We start from the raw sequence: 8857 nt of genomic DNA on the forward strand, positions 1-8857 counted from the left end.
TCCATGCTGTTCACTGCCTGGTGGACTTGTGGTCAAATGTGTTCGTCTGGAAGAACCTTTCCATGAAGGCCAGATGGTGCGCCAATGTCCAGCTAACTGCAGGGCAGCCAACGTTGGGTGAGAGTTGGGAGTCAGAAATTGCGAGAGACCAAGCCCGAGGAAGCATAGCGACCGAGGAGGGGGAGGGTGTGGGAGGGGGGTGTACCCCCTCCCATTGGTACGGAGCTTTAGCATTTTTCAGTTTGAAATTGTGCAATCTGTAGCGAGTATTTTAACTTACACTCGAATGCAATATTTATGCTTTAAATTGGTTTAGCTATGAACAAGGTTAGGCTAAATTACATTCCTAATTATATTCCACAGTAGAGCCAGGTTCTGATCAACAGGTGCATCACATGAATGATCTTAGTATATTCATGTATGGATTAGATTATAATCAAACACTTGGCCCATGTTGACCAACCTAGGTTTCACTGCACACCTGGTACTACTCCTGACCCTAACTCCAGTTGCATACCTTCTTTCAATCCTGCCTTACACCTGCCCCCCTAGTCTACCATGATCATAGCTGCTTACCTGCTTAGGTTCCAAGTGCTGAACACTCCCATTGTCCCAGCTTTGACTGCACACCTAGTACAATTCCAGACCTTGACTCTGGATGCACACTTGGCCTTGCTCCTAGCCCCTCTGCACTGACAATATATCTGGCCCACACATAAAGCCCCATATCTGACCCCCTGGGCTTCCTATTACGTTCAAGTCCACAGGTGCTTATCTAGTGTGGTAATCTTTTATGGGGCACTTCACGGACCAAATTTTGCATTACAATATTTGCTATATCCATTGGCTTCCTTGTTATCTAACATGCTAGTTACTTTGTCAAATAAGTCATCAATTGGTTGAACACAATTTCTCATCCATAAAATTATACTCATTCAGCTGTATGTATTCTGTTACCATTTCCTTCATTTTCCCTAACAAACTGTCCTGAAGTCATTATCACCCCCAATATTTTCAGTATTTTGCTGTCTTCCTCTCTGCTGGGACTTTTCCGAAATGCAAAGTCCAATAACTATACATTTAAGCAATATTATTCTATTAAATGTGATCTTGAGAGTACATAATATTTTCTGTGGTATTCATAATAATAATAATAATAATACATTTTATTTATGGGCGCCTTTCAAGAGTCGCAAGGACACCTTACAAAAATTTAGCAGGTAGAGGAAAAACATGTAAGGGGAATGAAATAAATAGTAGAGACATGACTAGTACACAAAGTAAAGACAGAATACAATTCAAAACACAATATGAGGCAATTAATGCACAGATGAAAAGGGAGGGGGACGTGGGGCTAAGGATAGGCAGAGGTGAAGAGATGGGTCTTGAGGTGGGACTGGAAGATGGTGAGGGACACGGAATTGCGGATCAGTTGGGGGAGGGAGTTCCAGAGCCTGGGAGCTGCCCTGGAGAAGGCTCTGTCCCCAAAACTGCGGAGGTTGGACTTGTGGATGGAGAGGAGACCGGCTGATGTGGATCTGAGGGACAGTGAGGGTTGGTAGGGGGAGAGGAGGTCAGTGAGATATGGGGGGCCAGATGGTGGAGGGCTTTGTAGGTGAGGATCAGGATTTTGTAGGTGATCCGGTGGGAGATGGGAAGCCAGTGAAGTTGTTTGAGGACTGGAGAACACAACTATGATGAAAAGATCTTTGTTTTGATTGCACCTACCAACATGCATACATTATTATATTAGAGTTAATATGTACCGAGGGCAAATTTTTGTTCCAATGCTCCCCATTCCCAATTACTTTTACATTGAAGTGATTGAAATCCAAGTTAAGTTTAAATAGCATGAGAAAAATTATACCTCCTGAATGGATGGTATTCATTGCGTGGTTGGTTGGAATCAGTATCAGCACAATTACTATATTAAACTTTAAATCTTCAGATCTCCTGGTTCAAGCTAAAACTAAAGACAAATAATAACCTCCTCACACATTCCCCTGCAAGCATTTCTGTCACTCCTTTAAAACATGCCTCTTCTTTGAACAAGCTCTTAAACATCGCATCTGAATCAGTTTCCATCTGATTACACTCCTTGAGGATGTTCATCTACGTGTTCAATTAATAAAACAACGAGAATGGGGACATTTCTATTTAACCTGTCAAAGGAATTTGGGGGGGGGGGTTAGAAATAGTCAGTGGGGTAAACAAACATAATAGTTGAATGGCAAATGATAATAGTGCTACCTTCCCAATATTTAACTGAAGGAAATAATGGGTGGTCGGGACTGTATGTTGTGACAGACAGCCTGACACCTTGCATGTCATTTTAATATTATACTTATCCCATCCCCCTGGATATTCCAGATTAATAAATTAAGGTTTTGTCAACTAATTACAAATCAGGCTAATTACAAATCAATAACATTAGCCAACTCCGAAACATGAAGAGCTGAGCATTCGGATCCAGACATCACGGACAACTGGCCTCAGTTCCCCGCTCACATCTGGCAGTGCTCTCTGACTGAACCAGGGCCGTGTAGTGTTTTTGAGTGGGGGGGCTGAGCAATCACTGATCACTGGCCTTGGGGGTACCCGGCGAGGGGGAGGATGTGATAGGGGGGGGGTCCTCCCTCCCACGTTAGGGACTTTTTGAAATTTGATGTATTAAAATCCTTTGTATCCTTTGTAAAATCATGTTTTAGTGCATTGTAGAAGTATTATTTCAATGTTTTTTTGTTTGAAGTATTTTTAAGAGGTAACTTTTTAAGGGGTAACGTTTTCCACACAAAGGGTGGTGGGTGCACGAAACAAGTTGCCAGAGGAGGTAGTTGAGGCAGGGACTATCCCAACATTTAAGAAACAGTTAGACTGATATATGGATAGGACAGGTTTGGAGGGATATGGACCAAAAGCAGATAGTGCAGCTGGGACTTGTTGGCGGGTGTGGGCAAGTTGCCCCGAAGGGCCTGTTTTCACACTATCATTCTATGACTACATTATACCTCCACCATGCATGAATGCTTCAAAATCAAGTGGTCGTGTTTTATGGCCATATACTCAAGCATAGAAACATAGAAAATAGGTGCAGGAATAGGCCATTTGGCCCTTCAAGCCAGCACTGCCATTTAATATGATCATGGGTGTTCATCTAAAATCAGTACCTCTTTCCTGTTTTTTCCCCATATCCCTTGATTTTGCTCGCACCAAGAGCTAAATGTAACTCTCTCTTGAAAACATCCAGTGAATTGGCCTCCACTGCCTTCTGTGGCAGAGAATTCCACAGACTCACAACTCTCTGGGTGAAGAAAGTGTTTGTCCTCATCTCAGTCCTAACTGGCCTACCCTTTATTCTTAAACTGTGACTCCTGGTTCTGAACTCACCCAACATCGGGAACATTTTTCCTGCAGTTACAGTAAGTGAAAATCTAGCAGGCAAGCAGGATGCTTTCTCCAACTACCCCCATTTGAAGGCCACTATCTTCCACCGTTTCTACCCAGTGCTTGGTACCTACCTCCAGCAACCACTGGTTGTCCTCCAGGATGTACCGAGCCGCAGTCCGATCTATGCCGGTCACCAGGGTGAATTCGGCACAGAGACTCTCACGGCAGCGGCGCAATGATACCGACGCCTCAGATGGCTCGGGGCTCTTACACTGAGGCTGCTCCATGGCCGGAGCTGCAGCGAGCGACTCGCCAGCCCGGCAACACTCGCCAGCCCGGCAAACACTCGCCAGCCTGGCAAACACTCACCAGCCCCGGAACCCCGTCCGCATCTGCCCCCACCACTACTTCCATCCCTCTCTCAGCCCCGGCTCTCCAACACCTGCGGCTCATTCAGTCGATATGAGTTTTGAAATTCTCGTTGATTACAGAATTTCTCACGACAGAGCGTGAAAAATTTGTGATCAGGGTGAGAGCGTGAGAATTTGGCGAAATGCGTGACTCACGCTCAATGCGTGAGAGTTGGCAGCCCTGTCAGCTAACTGGCACATAGCATAGCATCTGCACCAGGCCCATCCTTTGCAAAACCGGGAACAGGTAGAACCTTAGTAGGTAGTGACATTTAGTGCCCACGTGCTTTGGCTCCACATACAGCCTGGTGCAGCCACACATGAAGGCTCCAATGCCTCTGGATGATTACGGCGGCATTGGAGCTTCGAACAATTTTTTCCTCACCTTGGCGATTCACTCCAGCCGGATCTTGTCACACGCTTCGGCCTCCTCGAAATAGATCCACAGCACCTTCAAGAAGTCAGACATGATGGTGAAGGGAATGGAAGATCAGTCAGGCCAGTTCCCAAAGAGCAAGGCCTCATTCTTCCTGTGGTTGACCCTGGCTCCAGATGCCGACTCAAAATCCAATATCATCCATGTACAGGCAGTTTTGATCTGAGTGCTCCCACCGCTTGGCAATGTCACCCCTCTTACGCTCTCATCCTTTCTGATGGATTCAGCAAATGATTCTATACAACAGACAAACAAGACAGGGGAGAGTGGGCAACCCTGCCCGAGTCCAGACCTAATAGGGAAGCTATCCGATTCCTACCCGTTGATTGGGACTGCACAACAGTTATTAGTGAAGAGCAGTTGGGTTGGATCCAGTTACTGATTCCCTCCCCAAATCTCATTTTGGAGAGCATGTCCATTATAGTCATTTGCAATATCCTGTCGAAGGCCTTCCCCTTGTCCAAGCTGATCAGGCAGTCATCCACCTCTCTGTTCTGCACTTGGGTGATGGTATCCCTAAGCAGCATCAGGCTGCCTGGATAATTTTCTGCCAGGTACAGCACAGGTTTGGTCAAGGTGGATCACTTGTCCTAGAGCAGACTTGACCTGGTTGGCGATGACCCTGAACAGGATCTTGAATCCATATTTAGCAGCGAGATGGATCTCCAATTCCAAACATCATTCATCTCCGCCTTCTGCTTGTAGATTAGGATAATGCTACCTTACCTCATAGAGTCTGACATGCTGCCAGCTAGAAACATAGCACTGTACACTTTCAGCAATTCTGGGCTCACCCAATCCCACAGAGACGAGTAATAACACCGCCAGTAAGCTATCGCTTCCCGGAATTTTATTCGAGTCAAAGGAACGGATGGTGCTGGTCAGCTCCTCCAGGGTCAGTGGCTGGTCCAGACACATCCGCTTGCTGTCCACCAAGACCTCCACGAAAGAGGGCAAGAAGTTCTAGGAGACTGTGCTGTTTGTGGCCTTTCTGTCTTACTGACCAGCATAGAAAGATCTGCAGAACATCAATATGTTTCTCTGCGAGGATGTTGTCAAGCCATCTTATTGGGTCACAGAACTCCCCCTGTGAACCTTATGGAAGAAGCATGAGTATGTCTCATCCTGCTCCACATTGCGGACTCTGGATCGGATGATCTTGGAGGATACTGAGGCAAACAGCTGGGCTAGCCACCCTCACCTCTCAAAGTTCATCGCTCACATCCACCCCCTTTGATTGCAGAAGGAGGTGTTGCTGAAAATCTGCTGCAGTTGGGACAATTACCACTGACTGTCTTGCTCTCTGAACACCTTAGAGGAAGAGGAACCTCTTGTGTTCTCCTTTGTTGCTTCCCACCAATGTGTCGGGGAGTCAAGAGTCAAGAGTGTTTTATTGTTATTTGTCCCGGATGGGACAATGAAATTCTTACTTGCTGCAGCACAACAGAATATGTGAATATGTAAACATAGTACATAACGGGGGAAGGGAAAAAAAAGTTCAATAAATAACACATATAGTGCAATAATAATATACTTTTGCAGTTCAGAGCTCAGAACTTATTCGTTGTTGTCTTTAATAGCCTGATGGCTGTAGAGAAGAATCTGTTCCTGAACCTGGACGTTACAGTTTCATAGCCGTCCGAAGGGGGGGTGCGTTGAGTGCGACCGCACCCCCCTTTTTTCCCCCCTAAGAAAAAAATCACCAAAAAAAAAAAATCAACGTTTCCACTTTGGAAACGGCCAGTTCTCTGTTCTCCCGTCGCCAGGCGGGAATGGCTGAATCTGAAGCCAACGGCTGTAACCCCAACACCAGACGCCGCTGCGGCGGAGCCCGCTCCCCTCGCCTCCCCCCTGCCGCCGGGGCCCAAGCCATCTTCCCCCTACAACACCCCCGCTGACCCCCGCTGGGCCCATGCCACCCCCGCTGGGCTCATGCCACCCCCCGTTGGGCCCACGCCACCCCTGCTGGGCCCACGCCACGTCCGCTGGGCCCATGCCACCTCCGCTGGGCCCACGCCACCCCCGCTGACCTCTGCTGGGTCCACGCCACCCTCGCTGACCCCCGCTGAGCCCACGCCACCCCCGCTGGGTCCACGCCACCCTTGCTGACCCCCTCTGGGCACACGCCACCCCCGCTGGGCCCACGCCACCCCCACTGACCCCTGCTGGGCCCACGCCACTCCCACTGGGCCCACGCCACCTTCATTCCCCCCACCCCTGCTGGGCCCACGCCACCCCTGCTGGGCCCACGCCACCCCAGCTGGGCCCACGCCACCCCCGCTGACCCCCACTGGGTCTACAACACCCCCGCTGGGCCCAGGCCACCCCTGCTGGGTTCATGCCACCCCTGCTGGGCCCACGCCACCCCTGCTCGGCCCACGCCACCCCCACTGACCCCCAGCCACCCCCACGCCACCATCATCCCCCCCGCCCGCTGGGCCCGCTCCACCTTCATCTTCGCCCCCACCCTCCCGCAAGAAAGAAGGGGGGGGATGTGAGAAGGGGGGGATGTGAGAGGGGAGAGGGGGAGAGAGAGAGAGGGGAAGGGAGGGGAGAGAGAGAGATGGGGAGGGGATAGGGAAAGGGGGATTATCTTTAGTGAGATTGCAAAATTAAGTTAAGTTTTAGAGCTATTATATTCTCTCCTCCATATGAATAATATTAAACAATATCAAATAATATCAAACAATTGGAACTGCTTTCTTTTCGATAACAATACTGAAAAATATGAATTCCATAGTTTGTGACATAAATACACATTTTAATGGGATCATTATATACAGATGTAACATTTCCATTTCGGGGGGGTGGGGAGGGGGGTTGGGGACAAATATCGTCAAGCCGATAGCCTGATCGTTAAAGAGCTAAAAGATAGCCTAATCAATAAAGAGCTGAGAAGAGGAATCAGAGCTGCCAAGGAAAGGTACTCTGAGAAGTTGAGGAGCAAGTTCTCAGCTAATGCCCCCCGCTCTTTGGACAATCGTCAGCTGACGAACAACCTGAATGAGTTTTACTGCAGGTTTGAAAATCAGAAACGTAATCCTGGTACCCCTTCCCCAACAAACACAGCCAGACCCCAGTCTGCAAAGAATGGACCCTGCACCCTCTCCTTCCCATTCACCACTTCACACCTGCTTAAGGCAAGACTCCAGTATGAAAAGAGTGGACCCTTTCCCACCCCAACCAACACTTCACACCCACTCACAGCCTGACCTCAGTCTGCAAAGACTGGGCCCTTCTACACCCACCCCACTCCAATCACCACTTCACACCCAATTACTAAATTTTAACCAGTCCCTGCAAAGATGTACTGTCCCTGCTTGCTTCAAAGTCTCCACTATTGTCCCTGTACCCAAAGAGGTAAGTATTACTGGTCTGAATGACTACAGGCTTGTTGCACTGACCTCTGTAGTCATGAAGACCGTTGAAAGGCTTAGACTTAGACAGACTTAGATCCTTTATTTGTCATTCAGACCTTTTGGTCTGAACGAAATGTCATTGCCTGCAGCCATACATGTAATAACAAAGAACAAAACACACAATAAACACAAATTAACATCCACCACAGTGAGTTCACCAGGCACCTCCTCACTGTGATAGAGGCAAAAATCTTAGGGTTACTGTGCTGGCCAAGCTGAAAAATATCACAATCCCTCTGCTGGACCATTGCATTTTGCATGTGGATGACGCAGTCAATCTGGGCCTGCACTTCATCCTCCAGCACCTAGACCGCAGGGGACTTATGCGAGGATTTTGTTTTATTGATTTTAGGTCTGCATTCAACACCATTGTGCCAGAGCTACTACGCTCCAAACTCTCTGAGTTGACTGTGCCTGAACCCCTCTGTCGGTGGATCACCAGCTTTCTGACAGGAAGCAGCATGTGAGGCGGGAAAGCATATCTCGGACCCGCAAACGCTCAGCATTGGAGCACCGCAAGATGCGTAGTCTCCCCTCTCCTCTACTCTCGCCACACCAATGACTGCACCTCCACAGACACCTCTGTCAAGCTTCTCAAGTTTGCGGATGACACAACCCTGATTGGACTGATCCAGGATGGGGATCTCTGTACTCTTTTCAGTTTGACATCTTTCCTATAACATGGTGCCCAGAACTGAACACAATATTCTAAATGCGGTCTCACCAACGTCTTATACAACTGCAACATGACCTCCCAACATCTATACTCAATACTCTGACTGATGAGGGCCAAAGTGCCAAAATACTTTTTGACCACCTGATATACCTGCGACACGACCTTCAAGGAACCATGCAACCATCAACCATTCCTCTGCCCACCTGGCTAATTGATCCAGATCCTGCTGCAATCTTTCACAACCATCTTCACTATCTGCAAAACCACTCACTTCTGTATCATCAGCAAACTTGCTAATCTTGCCCTGTTATGTAACGTTTCACAGAGTGCTGGAGTAACTCAGCGGGTCAGGCTGAGTATAGAAGTTGGGAGGTCATGTTGCAGTTGCATAAGAAGTTGGTGAGGCCGCATTCAGAGTATTGTGTTCAGTTCTGGGCACCATGTTATAGAAAGATGTCATCAAACTGGAAAGGGTACAGTGAAGATTTACGAGGATGTTGCCAAGACTAGAGGGCCAGAGCTATAGGAA

The sequence above is a fragment of the Amblyraja radiata genome, chromosome 2 (genome assembly GCF_010909765.2).
Source record: "Amblyraja radiata isolate CabotCenter1 chromosome 2, sAmbRad1.1.pri, whole genome shotgun sequence".
Classification (NCBI taxonomy): Eukaryota; Metazoa; Chordata; class Chondrichthyes; order Rajiformes; family Rajidae; genus Amblyraja; species Amblyraja radiata.